Consider the following 15,857-nt stretch of genomic DNA (forward strand, 5'->3'; position numbering starts at 1 on the left):
TATTTCGATTAAGGGGGGAGGGGGCATGAAAAATGTATGTCCTCTAGAGGGTGCATGACAAAATAATGGAGCTCAATAGTATTTTGATTGGGGGGGGTGTGAAAAATGTATGTCCCCTAGAGGGTGCATGACAAAATAATGGAGCTCGATAGTATTTCGATTGAGAGGGGGGGGCGTGAAAAATGTATGTCCCCTAGAGGGGGCATGACAAAATAATGGAGCTCAATAGTATTTCGATTTAGGGGGGGGCCTCAAAAATGTATGTCCCCTAGAATGGGCATGACCGAAAATAAGGAAGCTCAATAGTATTTCGATTTAGGGGGGATGTGAAAAATGGCTGTCCTCTAGAGGGGGCATCACAAAATAATAGAGCTCAATAGTAATTGGATTTAGGGGGGGCGTGAAAAATGTTTGTCCTCTAGAGGGGGCATGACAAAATAATGGAGCTCGATAGTATTTCGATTGAGAGGGGGGGGGCGTGAAAAATGTATGTCCCCTAGAGGGGGAATGACAAAATAATGGAGCTAAATAGTATTTTGATTGAGGGGGGCGTGAAAAATGTATGTCCTCTACAGGGGACATGACAAAATAATGGCGCTCAATAATATTTCGATTGAGGGGGAAGTGAGGGGGTGTGAAAAATGTCTGTCCTCTAGAGGGGGCATGACAAAATAATGGAGCTCAATAGTATTTTGATTGAGGGGGCGTGAAAAATGTATGTCCTCTACAGGGGGCATGACAAAATAATGGAGCTCAATAATATTTCGATAGAGGGGGGAAGTGAGGGGGTGTGAAAAATGGCTGTCCTCTAGAGGGGGCATCACAAAATAATAGAGCTCAATAGTAATTAGATTTAGGGGGGGGCGTGAAAAATGTTTGTCCTCTAGAGGGGACATGACAAAATAATGCAGCTCAATAGTATTTTGATTGAGGGGGCGTGAAAAATGTCTGTCCCCTAGAGGGGGCATGACAAAATAATGGAGCTCAATAGTATTTCGATTTAGGGGGGGCCTAAAAAATGTATGTCCCCTAGAAGGGGCATGACCGAAAATAAGGAAGCTCAATAGTATTTCGATTTAGGGGGGATGTGAAAAATGGCTGTCCTCTAGAGGGGGCATGACAAAATAATGGAGCTCAATGGTATTTCGATTTAGGGGGGGCCTGAAAAATGTATGTCCCCTAGAGGGGGCATGACTGAAAATAAGGGAGCTCAATAGTATTTTGATTTAGGGGGAGCGTGAAAAATGTCTGTCCCCAAAAGGGGGCATTATTGTAAATAATGGCACTCAATAGTACTTGGATTTAGGGGGTCGGGGGCCTGAAAAATGTCTGTCCCCTAGAGGGGGCATGACAAAATAATGGAGCTTAATAGTATTCCGATTGGGGGGGGGGGGGGGGGGGGGCGTGAAAAATATCTGTCCTCTAGAGGGGGCATGACAAAAGAATGCACCTCTATAGTACTGTGTATCGATTTGGGGGGAGGGGACGTGAAAAATGTCTGTCCCCAAAAGGAGGCATGACTGTAAATAATGGAGCTCAATAGTATTTCGATTTAGGGGGGAGGGGCGTGAACAATGTATGTCCCTTAGAGGGGGCATGACAGAAAATATTTGAAATCAATAATGGGGGGCGTGAAAAGTGTCTGTCCCCCGGGGGGGGCATTACAAATAATTGAGAAGCACTGGCATGCATACAGATACTTACACAGGTAACTTGATCATTACTGTACAACACTAGAGTGTGTACTGTACAACACAAGAGTGTCTACTGTACAACACTAGAGTGTGTACTGTACAACACAAGAGTGTGTACTGTACAACACTAGAGTGTGTACTGTACAACACAAGAGTGTCTACTGTACAACACAAGAGCTACAACAACACAATCTAATGAGATCCAATACAAGAGCTGGAACACTAACAATGGATGTAAAGTGTCTTGTTTTCATCCATGATGTTTAATAGTCTGGTTATGCTTTGCATTCAACTTGCAGCCATTGTTTACATTATGGAAGCACAATATAGTTCACTGAAGGCCTCATCAACAATAAATAATAATAATAATAATTATCTTTGTCACTCGCGATGCAATAGTAAAACCCTTTTTCAAACATGACACCTCCGAACCAACATGGCCGACGACCTTGAACAACACTTGAACGCCCTGAAAAGCCGAGGTAAGGTCATTCATATGAACATGTCTCTGGTGTGTACCAGTGGCCATGGACAGGTTAAGCCGGGGTAACGCCCTGAAAAGCCGAGGTAAGGTCATTCATATGAACATGTCTCTGGTGTGTACCAGTGGCCATGGACAGGTTAAGCCGGGGGTCTGCAACGTGTGGCTCTTTAGTGCTGCCCTCATTTTTTACCTTGAAAATCATTTTTTGCCTTGAAAATCAACTTTTACCTTGAAAATAATTTTTTACCTTGAAAATCAGTTTTTACCTGGAGCTTTTTCCAAAAATGTATGAAAATAGAAAAAGATGGGGGGGAAAAATACTTTTTTACCTTGAAAATAATTTTTTGCCTTGAAAATCATTTTTTACCTTGAAAATCAGTTTTTGCCTTGAAAATCAACTTTTACCTTGAAAATCAGCTTTTACCTTGAAAATCATTTTTTACCTTGAAAATCAGTTTTTACCTGGAGCTTTTTCCAAAAATGTATGAAAATAGAAAAAGACGGGGGGGATACTTTTTTACCTTGAAAATCATTTTTTGCCTTGAAAATAATTTTTTACCTGAAAATCATTGTTTACCTTGAAAATCAGTTTTTGCCTTGAAAATCAACTTTTACCTTGAAAATCAGCTTTTACATTGAAAATCATTTTTTACCTTGAAAATCAGCTTTTACTTTGAAAATCATTTTTTACCTTGAAAATCAACTTTTACCTTGAAAATCAACTTTTACCTTGAAATTCAGCTTTTACCTTGAAAATCAGCTTTTAACCTTGAAAATCAACTTTTACCTTGAAAATCATTTTTTACCTTGAAAATCAACTTTTACCTTGAAAATAATTTTTTACCTTGAAAATCAGTTTTTACCTGGAGCTTTTTCCAAAAATGTATGAAAATAGAAAAAGGGGGGGGGGGGGGGGGGGGGGGGGGATACTTTTTTACCTTGAAAATCATTTTTTGCCTTGAAAATAATTTTTTACCTTGAAAATCATTGTTTACCATGAAAATCATTTTTTGCCTTGAAAATCAGCTTTTACATTGAAAATCATTTTTTACCTTGAAAATCAGCTTTTACTTTGAAAATCATTTTTTACCTTGAAAATCAACTTTTACCTTGAAAATCAGCTTTTACCTTGAAAATCAGCTTTTACCTTGAAAATAATTTTTTACCTTGAAAATAATTTTTTACCTTGAAAATCAGTTTTTACCTTGAAAATCAGTTTTTGCGTTGAAAATCAACTTTTACCTTGAAAATCAGCTTTTACCTTGAAAATCATTTTTTGCCTTAAATAATTTTTTTACCTTGAAAATATTTTTTTACCTTGAAAATCAGTTTTTACCTTGAAAATCAGTTTTTGCCTTGAAAATCAGTTTTTGCCTTGAAAATCAATTATTACCTTGAAAATCATTTTTTACCTTGAAAATCATTTTTTACCTTGAAAATCAGTTTTTACCTTGAAAATCAACTTTTACCTTAAAAATCAGCTTTTACCTTGAAAATCATTTTTTGCCTTGAAAATAATTTTTTACCTTGAAAATCATTGTTTACCATGAAAATCATTTTTTGCCTTGAAAATCAGCTTTTACATTGAAAATCATTTTTTACCTTGAAAATCAGCTTTTACTTTGAAAATCATTTTTTACCTTGAAAATCAACTTTTACCTTGAAAATAATTTTTTACCTTGAAAATCAGTTTTTACCTGGAGCTTTTTCCAAAAATGTATGAAAATAGAAAAAGGGGGGGGGGGGGGGGGGGGGGATACTTTTTTACCTTGAAAATCATTTTTTGCCTTGAAAATAATTTTTTACCTTGAAAATCATTGTTTACCATGAAAATCATTTTTTGCCTTGAAAATCAGCTTTTACATTGAAAATCATTTTTTACCTTGAAAATCAGCTTTTACTTTGAAAATCATTTTTTACCTTGAAAATCAACTTTTACCTTGAAAATCAGCTTTTACCTTGAAAATCAGCTTTTACCTTGAAAATAATTTTTTACCTTGAAAATAATTTTTTACCTTGAAAATCAGTTTTTACCTTGAAAATCAGTTTTTGCGTTGAAAATCAACTTTTACCTTGAAAATCAGCTTTTACCTTGAAAATCATTTTTTGCCTTAAATAATTTTTTTACCTTGAAAATATTTTTTTACCTTGAAAATCAGTTTTTACCTTGAAAATCAGTTTTTGCCTTGAAAATCAGTTTTTGCCTTGAAAATCAATTATTACCTTGAAAATCATTTTTTACCTTGAAAATCATTTTTTACCTTGAAAATCAGTTTTTACCTTGAAAATCAACTTTTACCTTAAAAATCAGCTTTTACCTTGAAAATCATTTTTTGCCTTGAAAATAATTTTTTACCTTGAAAATCATTGTTTACCATGAAAATCATTTTTTGCCTTGAAAATCAGCTTTTACATTGAAAATCATTTTTTACCTTGAAAATCAGCTTTTACTTTGAAAATCATTTTTTACCTTGAAAATCAACTTTTACCTTGAAAATCAGCTTTTACCTTGAAAATCAGCTTTTACCTTGAAAATAATTTTTTACCTTGAAAATAATTTTTTACCTTGAAAATCAGTTTTTGCCTTGAAAATCAACTTTTACCTTGAAAATCAGCTTTTACCTTGAAAATAATTTTTTGCCTTAAATAATTTTTTTGCCTTAAATATTTTTTTACCTTGAAAATATTTTTTTACCTTGAAAATCAGTTTTTACCTTGAAAATCAGTTTTTGCCTTGAAAATCAGTTTTTGCCTTGAAAATCAATTATTACCTTGAAAATCAGCTTTTACCTTGAAAATCATTTTTTACCTTGAAAATCATTTTTTACCTTGAAAATCATTTTTTACCTTGAAAATCAGTTTTTACCTTGAAAATCAACTTTTACCTTAAAAATCAGCTTTTACCTTGAAAATCATTTTTTACCTTGAAAATCATTTTTTACCTTGAAAATCAGTTTTTGCCTTGAAAATCAACTTTTACCTTGAAAATCAGCTTTTACCTTGAAAATAATTTTTTGCCTTAAATAATTTTTTGCCTTGAAAATCAACTTTTACCTTGAAAATCAACTTTTACCTTGAAAATCAGTTTTTGCCTTGAAAATCAACTTTTGCCTTGAAAATAATTTTTTACCTTGAAAATCAGCTTTTACCTTGAAAATCAACTTTTACCTTGAAAATCAACTTTTACCTTGAAAATCAACTTTTACCTTGAAAATCAGTTTTTGCCTTGAAAATCAACTTTTACCTTGAAAATCAGCTTTTACCTTGAAAATAATTTTTTGCCTTAAATAATTTTTTGCCTTGAAAATCAACTTTTACCTTGAAAATATTTTTTTACCTTGAAAATATTTTTTTACCTTGAAAATCAGTTTTTGCCTTGAAAATCAACTATTACCTTGAAAATCAGCTTTTACCTTGAAAATCATTTTTTTACCTTGAAAATCAACTTTTACCTTGAAAATCAGCTTTTACTTTGAAAATCATTTTTTACCTTGAAAATCAACTTTTACCTTGAAAATCAGCTTTTACCTTGAAAATCAGCTTTTACCTTGAAAATAATTTTTTACCTTGAAAATAATTTTTTACCTTGAAAATCAGTTTTTGCCTTGAAAATCAACTTTTACCTTGAAAATCAGCTTTTACCTTGAAAATAATTTTTTGCCTTAAATAATTTTTTTGCCTTAAATATTTTTTTACCTTGAAAATATTTTTTTACCTTGAAAATCAGTTTTTACCTTGAAAATCAGTTTTTGCCTTGAAAATCAGTTTTTGCCTTGAAAATCAATTATTACCTTGAAAATCAGCTTTTACCTTGAAAATCATTTTTTACCTTGAAAATCATTTTTTACCTTGAAAATCATTTTTTACCTTGAAAATCAGTTTTTACCTTGAAAATCAACTTTTACCTTAAAAATCAGCTTTTACCTTGAAAATCATTTTTTACCTTGAAAATCATTTTTTACCTTGAAAATCAGTTTTTGCCTTGAAAATCAACTTTTACCTTGAAAATCAGCTTTTACCTTGAAAATAATTTTTTGCCTTAAATAATTTTTTGCCTTGAAAATCAACTTTTACCTTGAAAATCAACTTTTACCTTGAAAATCAGTTTTTGCCTTGAAAATCAACTTTTGCCTTGAAAATAATTTTTTACCTTGAAAATCAGCTTTTACCTTGAAAATCAACTTTTACCTTGAAAATCAACTTTTACCTTGAAAATCAACTTTTACCTTGAAAATCAGTTTTTGCCTTGAAAATCAACTTTTACCTTGAAAATCAGCTTTTACCTTGAAAATAATTTTTTGCCTTAAATAATTTTTTGCCTTGAAAATCAACTTTTACCTTGAAAATATTTTTTTACCTTGAAAATATTTTTTTACCTTGAAAATATTTTTTTACCTTGAAAATATTTTTTTACCTTGAAAATCAGTTTTTGCCTTGAAAATCAACTATTACCTTGAAAATCAGCTTTTACCTTGAAAATCATTTTTTTACCTTGAAAATCAACTTTTACCTTAAAAATCAGCTTTTACCTTGAAAATTATTTTTTACCTTGAAAATCAACTTTTACCTTGAAAATAATTTTTTACCTTGAAAATAATTTTTTACCTTGAAAATCAGTTTTTGCCTTGAAAATCAGCTTTTACCTTGAAAATAATTTTTTGCCTTAAATAATTTTTTGCCTTGAAAATCAACTTTTACCTTGAAAATATTTTTTAACCTTGAAAATATTTTTTTACCTTGAAAATCAGTTTTTATCTTGAAAATCAGTTTTTGCCTTGAAAATCAACTTTTACCTTGAAAATCAGCTTTTACCTTGAAAATAATTTTTTTTACCTTGAAAATCAACTTTTACCTTAAAAATTACCTTTTACCTTGAAAATTATTTTTTACCTTGAAAATCAACTTTTACCTTGAAAAAAAATTTTTACCTTGAAAATAATTTTTTACCTTGAAAATCAGTTTTTGCCTTGAAAATCAACTTTTACCTTGAAAATCAGCTTTTACCTTGAAAATCAGCTTTTACCTTGAAAATCATTTTTTACCTTGAAAATCAACTTTTACCTTGAAAATCAGCTTTTACCTTGAAAATCAGCTTTTACCTTGAAAATAATTTTTTACCTTGAAAATAATTTTTTGCCTTAAATAATTTTTTGCCTTGAAAATCAACTTTTACCTTGAAAATATTTTTTTACCTTGAAAATCAACTTTTACCTTGAAAATCAGCTTTTACCTTGAAAATCAACTTTTACCTTGAAAATCAGCTTTTACCTTGAAAATCAACTTTTACCTTGAAAATCAACCTTTACCTTGAAAATCAACTTTTACCTTGAAAATAATTTTTTACCTTGAAAATCAGTTTTTGCCTTGAAAATCAACTTTTACCTGAAAATCAGCTTTTACCTTGAAAATCATTTTTTGCCTTAAATAATTTTTTGCCTTGAAAATCAACTTTTACCTTGAAAATATTTTTTTACCTTGAAAATCATTTTTTACCTTGAAAATCAGTTTTTGCCTTAAATAATTTTTTGCCTTGAAAATCAACTTTTACCTTGAAAATATTTTTTTACCTTGAAAATCAGCTTTTACCTTGAAAATCAGCTTTTACCTTGAAAATCAACTTTTACCTTGAAAATCAACTTTTACCTTGAAAATCAACTTTTACCTTGAAAATCAGTTTTTGCCTTGAAAATCAACTTTGACCTGAAAATCAGCTTTTACCTTGAAAATCAGTTTTTGCCTTGAAAATCAACTTTGACCTGAAAATCAGCTTTTACCTTGAAAATCAGCTTTTACCTTGAAAATCAGTTTTTACCTGGAGCTTTTTTAAAAATGTATGAAAATAAAAAAAGATGGGGGGGGGGGGGGCTAATATAGAAAGGTATATCATGTGTTGACTTCATTATAGCACTTATATTTTTTTGCGGCTCCAGACAGATTTATTTTTTTGTATTTTTGGTCCAATATGGCTCTTTCAAGGTTTTGGGTTGCTGACTCCTGGGTTAGGCAGTATAGAAAATAACAAATAATGACCTTAATGGCATATTTAAAAGCTTTACTGTAAAAAATATATATATATATATTTGCTTAAAAAAAAAGAATCAAATGAGCCATCTGACATTTTAAGTGGTGCAGAGCGGTCCATGTGCCTGCGGGGGCTTTTTAGCCTCTGCACCTGACATTTAGAGCTCATCTATAACTGCACTGAAATGCCAGCAAAACATCCCGTTAGCTCAGCCAAACGTGGCAAATTGCATTTAGAATTCACGCTGCATGAACCGCGACGTCGTTATAAAGTCTCTCTAAACGTAACCTGCCCTCCTGCGTGCCGCATTAAGCCGGGGCTCGTGTGACCGCCGTCGAGTGGAAATGAGAGGCCGGGCGCGCGTCTGCGTGTGTCAGCTCGTTGAGGTCATCCATTGATTGGCGTGTCACCGACAGCTGAAGGTCACATGCACAGCGGGCGTTAAGTGGGCCACCATCGATTGGTCAAACGGGGCCGGGGCCGGACACAAACGTCCCCTTCTCACTGTCGTGTCCATAAGTTTTAATGACTGTTATCTGCTGCTTCCTTTGCATTATTAAACACTAAATATTGAAAGTAAATGACCACTAAGGTGCGCTCAGCAATTAAACAGTCAAGAGAGAAACCTAATGATTGTATGCATTACATTTATAGTTATTCTCTCCATGAGCTTCAAGCACACCTGTGAAGTGAACACCCATTTCAGGTGACTACCTCTTGAAGCTCATCCAGAGAATACCAAGAGTGTGCAAAGCAGTAATCAGAGCAAAGGGTGGCTATTTTGGAGAAACTAGATTATAAAACATGTTTTCAGTTATTTTTGTGTTAAGTACATAACTCCACATGTGTTCATTCATAGTTTTGATGTGACAATCTACAATGTAAATAGTCATGAAAATAAAGAAAACACACTTAATGAGAAGGTGTGTCCAAACTTTATGCCTCTACTATATGTAAATACGTAACAAGTGTCCTTAATTAAACAATATTGCAGTGTAAAACAGCACATTTGTCAATATACTGTAAGCAAGTATCAAATAACCGGAGCTGCATGTTACTCACGCACACAATGTCTCCAAGGCAGAAGCGGATTAGAACGTTCCCAGTAACAAACGTGTCCGCATCGGTCAATTGACTGCGTCATGGGTTTAATTTCATGAATTACTGTGACACATGGCGAAGATGGTGTTCTGCTGACCTCGACTGCGGATGTTGTGGATCGGTGGAGGGAATACTTCGAAGACCTCCTCAATCCCACCAACACGTCTTCCTATGAGGAAGCAGTGCCTGGGGAGTCTGTGGTGGGCTCTCCTATTTCTGGGGATGAGGTTGCTGAGGTAGTTAAAAAGCTCCTCGGTGGATGAGATCCGCCCGGAGTTCCTTAAGGCTCTGGATGCTGTGGGGCTGTCTTGGTTGACAAGATTCTGCAGCATCGCGTGGACATCGGGGGCGGTACCTCTGGATTGGCAGACCGGGGTGGTGGTTCCTCTCTTTAAGAAGGGGAACTGGAGGGTGTGTTCTAACTATCGTGGGATCACACTCCTCAGCCTTCCCGGTAAGGTCTATTCAGGTGTACTGGAGAGGAGGCTACGCCGGATAGTCGAACCTCGGATTCAGGAGGAACAGTGTGGTTTTCGTCCTGGTCGTGGAACTGTGGACCAGCTCTATACTCTCGGCAGGGTCCTTGAGGGTGCATGGGAGTTTGCCCAACCAGTCTACATGTGCTTTGTGGACTTGGAGAAGGCATTCGACCGTGTCCCTCGGGAAGTCCTGTGGGGAGTGCTCAGAGAGTACGGGGTATCGGACTGTCTGATTGTGGCGGTCCGCTCCCTGTATGATCAGTGCCAGAGCTTGGTCCGCATTGCCGGCAGTAAGTCGGACACGTTCCCAGTGAGGGTTGGACTCCGCCAAGGCTGCCCTTTGTCACCCATTCTGTTCATAACTTTTATGGACAGAATTTCTAGGCGCAGTCAAGGCGTTGAGGGGATCCGGTTTGGTGGCTGCAGGATTAGGTCTCTGCTTTTTGCAGATGATGTGGTCCTGATGGCTTCATCTGGCCAGGATCTTCAGCTCTCACTGGATCGGTTCGCAGCCGAGTGTGAAGCGACTGGGATGAGAATCAGCACCTCCAAGTCCGAGTCCATGGTTCTCGCCCGGAAAAGGGTGGAGTGCCATCTCCGGGTTGGGGAGGAGATCTTGCCCCAAGTGGAGGAGTTCAAGTACCTCGGAGTCTTGTTCACGAGTGAGGGAAGAGTGGATCGTGAGATCGACAGGCAGATCGGTGCAGCGTCTTCAGTAATGCGGACGCTGTATCGATCCGTTGTGGTGAAGAAGGAGCTGAGCCGGAAGGCAAAGCTCTCAATTTACCGGTCGATCTACGTTCCCATCCTCACTTATGGTCATGAGCTTTGGGTTATGACCGAAAGGACAAGATCACGGGTACAAGCGGCCCAAATGAGTTTCCTCTGCCGGGTGGCGGGGCTCTCCCTTAGAGATAGGGTGAGAAGCTCTGTCATCCGGGAGGAGCTCAAAGTAAAGCCGCTGCTCCTCCACATGGAGAGGAGCCAGATGAGGTGGTTCGGGCATCTGGTCAGGATGCCACCCGAACGCCTCCCTAGGGAGGTGTTTAGGGCACGTCCGACCGGTAGGAGGCCGCGGGGAAGACCCAGGACACGCTGGGAAGACCCAGGACACGCTGGGAAGACTATGTCTCCCGGCTGGCCTGGGAACGCCTCGGGATCCTCCGGGAGGAGCTGGACGAAGTGGCTGGGGAGAGGGAAGTCTGGGCTTCCCTGCTTAGGCTGCTGCCCCCGCGACCTGACCTCGGACAAGCGGAAGAAGATGGATGGATGGATGGACTGTGACATGGGGTGTCGCCAAAAAAACCGAATTAACACTCCACTTCAAAAGCATAAATCTGTCACAATGTTAGTTTTTTCATTGTTCTCTGAGCAATTCCAGTTGATCAAGCCTTTTTGTAATTTGATTTGATTTATTTCATCTTATTTTGTTTTGTTTTATTTGATCAAGCCTTTTCCAGAAGTCCACACTACAAAAAAAATAATGCAAGTATGTACACTACAGGCCAAAAGTTTGGACGCACCTTCTCCTCATTCAATGTGTTTTCTTTATTTTCATGACTATTTACATTGTAGATTGTCACATCAAAACTATGAATGAACACATGTGGAGTTATGGACTTAACAAAAAAGATGAAATAACTGAAAACATGTTTTATATTCTGGTTTCTTCAAAAGAGCCACCCTTTGCTCTGATTACTGTTTTGCACACTCTTGGCATTCTCTGGATGAGCTTCAAGAGGTAGTCACCTGAAATGGTTTTCACTTTACAGGTGTTGATTAGTGGAATTTCTTGCTTTATCAATGGGATGTCCGATAATGGCTTTTTTTGCCGATATTCCGATATTGTCCAGCTCTTAATTACTGATATCAACCGATACCGATATATATACAGTGGTGGAATTAACACATTATTATGCCTAATTTTGTTGTGATGCCCCGCTGGATGCATTAAACAATGTAACAAGGTTTTCCAAAATAAATCAACTCAAGTTATGGAAAAAAAATGCCAACATGGCACTGCCATATTTATTATTGAAGTCACATAATGCATTTTTTTTTTTTAACATGCCTTAAAACAGCAGCTTGGAATTTTGGACGAGCATGAGGAGGTTGAGGTTGTCGGGGTGGGGTTTAGGTGGGGGTGCGGGGGGTGTATATTGTAGCGTCCCGGAAGAGTTAGTGCTGCAGGGGGTTCTGGGTATTTGTTCCGTTGTGTTTATGTTGTGTTACGGTGCGGATGTTCTCCCGAAATGTGTTTGTTATTCTTGTTTGGTGTGGGTTCACAGTGTGGCGCATATTTGTAACAGTGTTAAAGTTGTTTATACGGCCACCCTCGGTGTGTGTCAGGCTTGTCCCTGACAGTTTGACTGTGTTTTTAGTTTTTCCTCTGCGTTTGTCTTAGTTTTCTGTCAGCGCTTTTATTTTGTCTTCATTTCCTGATTGTCTCCCTGAGTGCTGCTTCCCCTCAGCTGTGGCTGATTGGCACCTGGCCACACCTGGTGTCAATCAGCCAGCTGCTATTTAAACCTGCCTTCCCCTCCAGTCAGTGCTGGATTATTGTAGTGTCTACCTGTCATTGTCACTACTACCTGTCATAATACTTGTCGTTAGTGATGGGTTGATGAGGCGTCATGAAGCGTTTCGACACATTGCAAAACTGTATTGATACTGTGTCGATACTGTGTCACTAAATACTGACATCTGCTGGACATTAAAAATCCCTACAGGCAACCTATGGACCGACTCAACTGACACTGATTTGATGCCCTAGTACAGGGGTCACCAACCTTTTTGAAACCAAAAACTACTTCTTGGGTACTGATTAATGCGAAGGGCTACCAGTTTGATACACACTTAAATAAATAAATATATTGTCATTTGTAAGTTACACGTAAGTGTGATTCAAACAAGAATAGCTAAATAAATAAATTGATATATATAAAAAAAATGGGTATTTCTGTCTGTCATTCCGTCGTACATTTTTTTTTTCCTTTTACGGAAGGTTTTTTTGTAGAGAATAAATGATGAAAAAAACACTTAATTGAACGGTTTAAAAGAGGAGAAAACATGAAAAAAATTAAAATAAAATTTTGAAACATAGTTTATCTTCAATTTCGACTCTTTAAAATTCAAAATTCAACCGACAAAAAGAAGAGAAAAACTAGCTTATTTGAATCTTTTTGAATAAATTAAAAGAATGTATGGAACATCATTCGTAATTTTTCCTGATTAAGATACATTTTAGAATTTTGATGACATGTTTTAAATTGGTTAAAATCCAATCTGCACTTTGTTAGAATATTTAACAAATTGGACCAAGCTATATTTCTAACAAAGACAAATCAGTATTTCTTCTAGATTTTCCAGAAATTTTTTTTTAAAAGAAATTCAAAATACTTTGAAATAAGATTTAAATTTGATTCTACAGATTTTCTAGATTTGCCAGAATAATTTTTTTGAATTTTAATCATAGTAAGTTTGAAGAAATATTTCACAAATATTCTTCGTCGAAAAAACAGAAGCTAAAATATTTATTATTCTTTACAATAAAAAAAAAAAAAATGTTTTACTTGAACATTGATTTAAATTGTCAGGAAAGAAGAGGAAGAAATTTAAAAGTTAAAAAGGTATATTTGTTTAAAAATCCTAAAATCATTTTTAAGGTTGTATTTTTTCTCTAAAATTGTATTTCTAAAAGTAATAAGAAGCAAAGTAAAAAATAAATGAATTTATTTAAACAAGTGAAGACCCATCCATCCATCCATTTTCTACCGCTTATTCCAAGTGAAGACCAAGTCTTTCAAATATTTTCTTGGATTTTCAAATTCTATTTGAGTTTTGTCTCTTTTAGAATTAAAAATGTCGAGCAAAGCGAGACCAGCTTGCTAGTAAATAAATGACATTTAAAAAATAGAGGCAGCTCACTGGTAAGTGCTGCTCTTTGAGCTATTTTTAGAACAGGCCAGCGGGCGACTGATCTGGTCCTTACGGGCTACCTGGTGACCGCGGGCACCGCGTTGGTGACCCCTGCCCTAGTATATACAATAATATAAACCAAGTCATTGTATTTCATTTAGGATTATTTCATATCTTCATTTAAATAAAAATATATTTGTATCTTTTTTAGATACAGTCAATAAATAATGTGAACATGTATCATAACATGGAAATCTAAGAGAACGTGTTGTGGATGATTGTGGACTGGGAATTGTTTTAATTTGATTTTTTTTACACATTTTTATTAAAAAAGTTTTTCCGACATATTACATTTTAGACGATTTCTCTTTTTAGTTATTATTTCTCCGGCTGTAGAAAAGAGCCGCTCACAGGGCACAGAGGAGGCGTCAGTGCGACACAGTTGGCGTATCGGTCACGTGACCAAAACAGCTCATGATCGGTCACGTGACTTTCTAAAAGCGGTACGCGCACCGACACAGGGTTTCGCTCTATGAGCTCGACGCATGTGCCGATGCATCGGTGTTGCCGGACCCATCACTAGTGCGCACCTTTTGTTTGTACCCTTTTGTAAGTTTTTTGCTATAGTGTTAAATTAAATCATGTTTTCTCGCTCAATGCCTGCCGTCATCTCTGCATCTTGGGGTTCGTCACCTACACACTCTGACAGTGTGACCTGTATGGCTGTTGACCAAGTATGCCTTGCATTCACTTGTGTGTGTGAAAAGCCGTAGGTATTATGTGATTGGGCCGGCACGCAAAGGCAGTGCCTTTAAGGTTTATTGGTGCTCTGTACTTCTCTCTACGTCCGTGTACACAGCGGCGTTTTAAAAAGTCATACATTTTACTTTTTGAAAGCGATACTGATAATTTCCGATATAACATTTTAAAGCATTTATCGGCCGATAATCTCGGCAGTCCGATATTATCGGACATCTCTAGTCGGAACCATCAGTTGTGTTGTAAATGAGAAGGTGTGTCCAAACGTATGGCCTGTAATGTATGTACTTTTATGCCATAAGGCATACTTGCCAACCCTCCCGAATTTTCCGGGAGACTCCCGAAATTCAGCGCCTCTCCCGAAAACCTCCCGAGACAAATATTCTCCCGAAAATCTCCCGATTTTCAGCCGCAGCAGGAGGCCACGCCCCCTCCAGCTCCATGCGGACCTGAGTGAGGACAGCCTTTTTTTTTTATGACAGGAGGACAACAGGGTGACAAGAACTAAATCATCCAGACTAGAGACACATTGTATTATTATGTTTATCTTACCTAAAAATAAATATATTTATTAATTACAAAAAAAACTAAATACATTTTTACTATATTTTGCTAAAAACATCAAAATTAATTGTTTTTATTTGTATTTTGTCTGACTCCTTATTACATCCAGTCATAGAATTATACATTAAAATAAACATATTTGAAATAATTAATTTTAAATGATCATAATAATTCATTTAAAATGACCATATTTAATTATTAAAATAATTGCTTGTTTATCAACAACTTTAGCATTTTATTCATTACATTTTGAAGCTCTCAGAAGCCAAGTTATGTTATATTCCTTAAGATTTATTTATGCAAGTTTGAAGTATCAATTATCTAAACACAGTTTTGTTTGCATATTTTCAGGATGTAGATATATATATATATATATATATATATATATATATATATATATATATATATATATATATGTATATATATATATATGTGTATATATATATATATATATATATGTATGTATGTATGTCAATATACACCTCCCCTCTTAACCACGCCCCCGCCCCACCCCCACCCCCATATATATATATATATATATATATATATATATATATATATTAGAGATGCGCGGTTTGCGGACACAACCGCGAAGTCCGCGGATTATCCGCGGTTCGGGCGGTTGATATAAAAAAAAATTAAGATTTTATCCGCGCGCAAGTCAGGTCGGGCGGTTGAAATAAAAAAAAATTAGATATTTTTTTATTTTTATTTTTTATTTTTTATTTTGCGTGTGGCAGTTAAACCAATTGGGAAATATATATACATAGTTAAATGTTGTTACCCACATACGAAAAACGAGCAGGCACCTGCAGCATATGCCACAACAGAAGAAG

The 15,857-nt window shown here is 35.8% G+C and overlaps 1 protein-coding gene across 3 annotated transcripts in view; it reads right to left on the reverse strand.

Annotated features, from left to right (window-relative positions):
• Positions 1–15,857, reverse strand: part of LOC133621254 (chondroitin sulfate proteoglycan 5-like) — an 82,188-nt gene that overhangs the window by 11,391 nt on the left and 54,940 nt on the right. The gene's annotated exons all lie outside the window — the stretch shown is intronic.

The sequence above is a fragment of the Nerophis lumbriciformis genome, linkage group LG21, assembly GCF_033978685.3.
Source record: "Nerophis lumbriciformis linkage group LG21, RoL_Nlum_v2.1, whole genome shotgun sequence".
NCBI classification, from domain to species: Eukaryota; Metazoa; Chordata; class Actinopteri; order Syngnathiformes; family Syngnathidae; genus Nerophis; species Nerophis lumbriciformis.